We start from the raw sequence: 7,682 nt of genomic DNA on the forward strand, positions 1-7,682 counted from the left end.
ACTACCCCTTCTCGTTGGGATCATAAAACAACTATCTCAGCTCCAGCCCTTTAGGTGTATACACCTCGATGCTGCCATTTAGGCGCAAAGCAGCCAAAATCAATAACATGAACCACTTCTGCCCACGCATAGCAAGCCCAGGCTGGACTCGAACCCACAACCTGAACAATTTCCCACATAATTTGAGTTTGATGCTCCGGACCACGGAGCAACACCACTCCACTCATTAATCAAATAATACCACAGACCCATATAAATAGAATATTGGTTAATAACGACGTACCGATAGCAATCAGTGCTGCCAGCAATGCAGATGATATCCAGCCCGATCCCATGACTTGATGGCCCTTTCTCATTTTAAACATCTGAAGAGAAAAAAAAAAGAAGAAGAAAAAACACAAGAGTCAAACACGAAATAATGTTGAAGGCAGAAAATAATTGACCGATTGCGCGACCAATGTTTACATGTCATCACGTGACTTATAGTGGGTATTACGTCATCTCAGCTCATGCAGTGGGACGTGCAAAGACTACTGATGTGCTTATTGTACCGACAATCGGCTTTATTTTTTGATAAATAACACATATAATACACTTACGAAGCCCTTTTATTGTGGCATTGATCATATGAACTGTTTCATAAATTACCAGTACTATAAAATAAGTTTCTTTTGAGCTATGGTTAGACCATAGGTTGTTCCGTGTTGCCGCGTTGTGTGAAGCGTGAATGGAACTGTAGTTTGTCCGTGTCTATACGGCGGGTTGTGTGGTCGCATCGCGAAGTGGACTTGGTTCGTACAATTGTGCGGTGTTCCGGAAAAAAAAATCATAACTTTTTTGCAATGAGAGATAAAAGGCTAATTCCAAAATGAAAATAGTGTTTATTTTATCAGGATTCCTATGATATTAAACATTTATACAGGTCTGAAAATTTTAGAGGTGTTAATAATATGCCCTATTTTACACTATAATTGACAAAATGTTTTCATTGTGTTTCGCCATTTGAATTGGCATATCTCCAAAACGCAGGCCATTATGATAATAATGTGTACGTTGTTGATTTTGCCGTGTGATTGTGATTTTCTTTCAAATAATACCACATTTCCAGGGTTGAAAAAATCCAAAAATTGCCGGACTCCCTATTAAAAGTGTCAGTGATCGCGGCCGTCAATGTCAGTGGTACGTATAGAATTTCCAAGACTTGCTGGAACTGTCCTTACTGGCCTTGTTCAGCCATTCCAGTAAGGCTTCAGATACAAACTCAGGGGTATTCTTCAGAGGTTTCGAGAACGATAAACCTCGATCGAACAAGTAAATGCAACAACCATCATGTACTTTACAACAGAACGTAGTGCTTGTTGACGTTTGATACCCACTATAGGTCACCTGACTTATATACAGAGCGCAACCGGTCAATTCCAAACTAAAAGGGGGTTTCAGGCGCCAAAACAACATTCATCTATTACTTTTTTCTGTTGAAGAGCATGGTAAAATGGTGTATCTTGAAAAAACGCATTTCGAGAAAAATCTGTTTTAAAGTTCAGGGTCTTATACGTTTCTATTTTACCATTAATTAAACCTATTTTTCTACCACACATTGTGAATAATGTTGTAAATATACAGTGGAAATTTCAGCTTCTTGTCTTTGCTGTGTTTTGGATAGAGGCAATGGAAAACAGTTACACCATTTTTAACATGAAGTATCACAAACATAATTAAAAGGATTATTTTGGTAAAATGGTGTTCCTTGAGAAAGCATATCCAAAATAATGTACTATTACTGCATTTCTACGATGCGTATAACAAACTGCCTAATAACGAGGCAAAAAGGTGTATCTTTTATAGTTACGCCCAATTGCCTTGTCATATCTGGGACCAATTTCACGGCGCTGCTAAGCACACAATTTCCTGCTGACAGAGCCTCCGTCTATTTCATGGAGACCGTTAGCATAAGCGCAACAAAAGGCACGCTTACTTCAGAGGAAAAAATGCTTAACTTAGTGACGTAACAATAGAAATCTCCATGCACGCACCACCGTTAGCACGTCCATGCCGTGAAAACGTGTTCAAGGTTAGCAATGTTTTTCTGCTATGCTAAGCACAACTTTATTGCCAACTGTTAAGCCGTGAAATTAGCCGTGAAATTGGGCCCAGGTCACATCTAGCACAAAACAGGGTGTATCTCAATATGCACCCTTTTGTCAAAGAAACTGAACCAAGCAAGCACGTTTTTGCTATCTTTAAAACGGAAGACCGTGTGGACTTGAGGGTTCGTTTAATAGAAACAGCGCCCCCAATATCCCCCAAATGGTCAACATTATGTTTCACTATATATTCTTTAATGCTTGCATTATATTTTCAAAAAACAACAGTCGATTTGGTTGTCGGATTCCATTGCTTTATCTATGCAAGCCTGGTAATATGAAATGTCTACGCAGTTATCATGATGGATGAGAATAATTTCATTCGGTGCCGACAAATACATAACATATTGTGAGACTGAAGACGAGGCCACAAGCAAACGGATAATTGGTTTGTTTCTTTGTGTAGATTCCCGCAGTTACTACAATATGCATGATAACACAGCTCAAAATGTTGCTCATATAATATTTTCAGGCATAATGACTTTTCTGTAATTACCAACGGCTTAACGTCAAAACCAACTTGGCAATTGCAACAAGTGGTGTGACTTTATTTATTGAGCATACGTTAATTTATTTGAATTTTAAGCCTGATTCAGTGTTGAATGGTGGCACTTTCTCCCACGGATATTTCAAAGCTTTGGCTTAAATCTCAAGCAATGGGCTCACTCCATGTGCTTTTACGGTTACAATTACCAACAGCCAAGCCCATAGCAATCCCTGTGTAAGTTCAGCAGCTTAGCAGGGAGGGGGGGGGGGGGGGGGGGAGGGGGTAGGATCCTTGCCTCTGAGTCGCCCCCAAACTGTAAATGTGTCAGCATACTTGCATATTTTAACAGAAAGTGGGCTCCCACTCCCGCACTTTAACATCAGCCTCATTCTTATGTTGAGAACCCTGGCTACACAGCAGTTTGAAAGTGGCCTTCTCCCCCCCCCCCCGAAAAAGGGGACAAAGGGACACCCTTTATGTAACAATTTCGTAACTGTTAGTAAATCTGGATTTAAACTGCCAATTGGAACTTAAAAATCATATACATGTACTCTCTTTGCCGGTGAGGGGGTACTTGAGCGGATAGTCCATCATTTGTTTTTGTGCGTTTTGTTCGTTTGCTTCAAACTTGCTTGTAATTTCTTGAGGTGTCAGAGCAGGGGGGGGGGTTACCATTTTTTTTATTGAATTTCAATTGGAACATTGTTTTTTTGACAGATTTTTTTTTCGTTGGGGGTTGACCCTCCCCCCCCCCCGATCCGCGCCGGACAATAACCTTTTCATTCGAAGCAACCCTATAATGATATCATTTTCCACTCTTCTTTTTACCGCTGCAGCGTAGAAATGGAATAAACGAGCTGCTGAGGTTGTGGATATTTTATGAACATCAACAAAAGAGACACAACCATTAATTGCCTCTGTGCGCTGCGTTTTGATGAATGTAAATCTTAAACTCGGTGTCTGAATAAGTTTCTAGCAATATTTTCAATAATGTATATGCAGCAAGACAATTTGTATTTTTTAACCTAAATTTAAACCTTTCGAAATGTAACACAAACGTATTAACTTTCATTCATAAATACCTCAGACAGTTGAGCTATTCCTATTGGTCGAGAGCCCGTCACGTGGCCGGTCTTAAACGGATGATAAAGACATGGCTAGCTGGTCTTAAACACTTTTCCAGTGTCACAATAACAAGTAGACTCCTAAAAATGCGGTGCTTCTTCCCGTTTTATTGGTTGAACGTTCTTAATCCTCACGTAGGCATGCGCAACACTACCAGCGAGTCAGAATTTTATAGTTCTAAATTCAACACGCAACGCCCCAGGTGCGTTCTGCGCGACAACGCGCAGAACATGCTACGCGCGCGTCAATCTCCATAAAAGGGTTGTTTACATCTTACTCGCCAGCTGAACACTCCATTATTTTGCTAGAGGGATGTTTCAAAAAGCATGAAGTGAACTTGTTGAACAAATTCGGGATTTTTTGAACGAATTATTTGATTTGTTTTATACCAAAGAGGTATTTATGAATGGGAATAAATATGTGCTCGGTCGGTATTGATCACTCTGTTTAAGACCGCTTAGAGTCTGGGTGCTGATAATTACCCTCGCCTCCGGCTCGGGTAATTATCAGCACCCAGACTCTAAGCGGTCTTAAACAGAGTGATAAAAACCTCTCGAGCACACATTTCCCTTACTTACACACGTATAGAAGCAATTCATTACTGACGATCCACATTTCTTTGTTTTTGTTTACTCTACTAAACCACAGATGGCCCCGTGTTGATGACCCATGAGTTTGTAAGCTGGTTTATGACATTCTGCTAGAAAATAAACCAAACCATTTTGTTTTTGGTCCCATTATTAAATTAAAGATAGTTTTCTTCCCAATGATGGAAACCGAAAAAAAATATATAGAACACGCTAAGATATTGTAATGTGTTTACTTGGTACACTTACAGTCTGTGGTGCCTTTTTTTTCAAGAAATGAAGACCAGAAGAGTAGAAGGCTTTAAAAACAAGAAAAACTTTTGTATATCCTTCATTTCTCACCACGAAGTGCAACTATCATGATGGCCTTTCACAGCCTAACCGGTTTACTCTACGCGATGATATGTTATCACATATGCCTGGCAATGCGCAAAAGGAACTCTTTCCCTTTGGTATCTTGTTGTCAGACTTGTTCTCTTTTTGAAATGACGAAAATTTGGCCGAAGGGACTTGGTGAAAACCGCCCTGTTTGTAAAGAATTTAAGTTGTAATTACTGATGAGGCCTGCAGTTGGTGTAGACGTGCTTGTTGGGTGTGGCAACTTGTAAAACTTTTTTTTTTCAAATTGAATGGAACATTTTTTAGCCAATCGGCCCACGACAAGTAATCAATTAATTGATTTCAACTTTGGAATTAAGAGTGAGACGCTCCTAATTCGTTCTGAATAGTGTGCACAATTTCTGAACTGGAGCAGAACTGAAAACAACTCTAATGACATCATTAATCATCATTCTTTGTGCCGCTTCATGTGAAGAAAGGAAATGGACGAGCAGACGTTTTGCATATTTCATGAACATCTACTAAACAGACACAACCATTAGTTGCCTCTGCGCGCCGCATTTTGATAAAACGTTCAGTCTCGGTGTTGGGAATTAGTTTTTAGCAATGTTATTTAATAATTAAGATATATCAAGTCCGTTTGCAAAAAATGGTTTACACGTTTCAAAATGTACCACAAACGTATTAACATTCAATATCCCTGTTTACACGTAGGCTCACTTTTAAATAGGCTAATCTTTGTTTGTGTTTACTCGACTAAACCACGGGTGTCCCAGGTTCGATTCCCCATATGAGTTTGTAAGCTGGATAAACATCACAGACCTTACCATTTGCACCCAGAGAGGATAGACTCGCGGACTCACTGTCACTGATGAGCTGGGCAGTGCTATTGTATAGGATTACCCCGTAACGTAAACGAATGGCCTATTTTGTACCCAGACGCCCACAAAGGCCTCCAGTGAATAGCCATTCGGAACCAGTTTAATATAATTTTTTGTGTGATTTGGGAAACGCTTGGCTAGGCTTGCCTTGTATTTTTTATTGCCACAAGAAAATTTCCATTTTACCTCAAAATCAGTCATCTAACTTATTTTGACATCATTATGTCATCAAAATATAACACAAAAAAACAAACAAATTTCGACGAATTATATTTGTTTGTAGATTGTGTTTATTCAGCTTACAAACTCATGGGGGCATCGAACCAGGGACATCCGTGGTTTCGTCGTGTAAACACAAACAAAGACATGAAAAGTAAGCCTACATATATACAGGGATATTTAATGTTAATACGTGTGTGGTACATTTTAAAACGTGTCAATTATTTTCGAAAACGAACTTGATACATCTTAATAATTAAATAGCGTTGCTAGAAACTTATTCCCGACACCGCACCTAATGATTGTGTCTCTTTTGTTGATGTTCTTGAAATGTGCAAAACGTCTGCTCGTCTATTTCCTTTCTACATATGAAGTGGCACAAAGAATGATGATTAATGATGTCATTTGAGTTGTTTTCAATGAAAAGGCATTGTTGCTTTGATGCAAAGCGTTCGGCAGTTATCATCTATAGAAAAGCTGTTAAAAAAGCTTGACAAACATGCAACGCGTGAGTGTAGTTTTTGGAATTTGAAAGGTTAAAGTTGGTATATATACTTGCTTTTTCAAAATGTCGATCTTTCTTTTGCGAATGAAATGTAAAAGAATATAATGTCCTGCAACAAATACAATTGCTTGTTTATTTTTGAAGGCCTTTTTACAGTTTTAGAAAAAAAAAAAAGTGGTTTGAAATGGCGTGCACCAGGTCAGAAATTGCGCACATTATTTAGAACGAATCAAAAGCGTCTCGCTCTTAATTCCAAAGTTGAAATCAATTAAATAAATACTTTTACAAAAACGGCTGTTTGCACCACGTCCCTTCGGCCAAATTTTCGACATTTGAAAAAAAGAGAAAATCTGCCAACAAGATACCAAAGGGAAAACGATCCTTCTGCTCAACTGCCAGGCAGATGTGATAAAATATCATCTTGTAGAGTAAGCCGGTTAGGCTGTGAAAGGCCATCGTGATACTTGCACTTCGTGGTGAGAAATGAAGGATACCAAAAAAAATGCTTTTCTTGTTTTTAAAGCCTTCTACTCTTCTGGTCTTCACTTCTTCAAAAAAAGGTATCACAGACTCTAAGTGTACCGAGTAAACACATTACAATATTTTAGGGTGTTCTATATATTTTTTCGGTTTCCATCATCGGGAAGGAAACCTTCTTTCATGTAATAATGGGACCAAAAATAAAATGATTTTCATTAACCAGCTTACAAACTCATGGGGCATCAACCCGGGGCCATCTGTGGTTTAGGAGAGTAAATAAAAACAAAGAAATGTGGATCGTATCTAATGATTTGCCTCTATACGTGTGTAAGTGAATGCTAATACGTTTGTGTAAATTTAGGTGAACATTTACAAATTGACTTGATGCACATATATTATTGAATAATTGCCAGAAACTTATTCTGACACTAAGTTTTAAGTTAACATTCATCGAAATGCCGCGCACAGAGTCAATTAATGGTTGTGTCTCTTTTGTTGATGTTCATAAAATATCCTTAACTAAGCAGCTCGTGTTTTCCATTTTTATGCTGAAGCGGTACAAAGAAGAGTGACTAATGATATCATTATAGAGTTGCTTTGAATAAAAAGGTTGTGCGTATACGGCAATTATCATCTACAGGGTGATCCAAAATGCAAGAAATTTGAAACACAAATTTGAAACATGAAGTATGTCTTAAAAAAGCATGTTCCACTCATCTGAAAAAGTAATACTGAAATTGATCTATGCCAACAGAAGTTATGCATGTTTTACTAAAAGAAAGCATTAGTATAGCTGTCCATTGAAGTGCCATTGGAAGCTATTGAGCGTAGTGAGAATTACAGATTACACACAAGCATTCAAATGAGATGTGGTTAATTGAAATCAAGACCATTATTTTAACTGTCATATTTTGT

The sequence above is a fragment of the Patiria miniata genome, unplaced genomic scaffold, assembly GCF_015706575.1.
Source record: "Patiria miniata isolate m_02_andy unplaced genomic scaffold, ASM1570657v1 HiC_scaffold_3, whole genome shotgun sequence".
NCBI classification, from domain to species: domain Eukaryota; kingdom Metazoa; phylum Echinodermata; class Asteroidea; order Valvatida; family Asterinidae; genus Patiria; species Patiria miniata.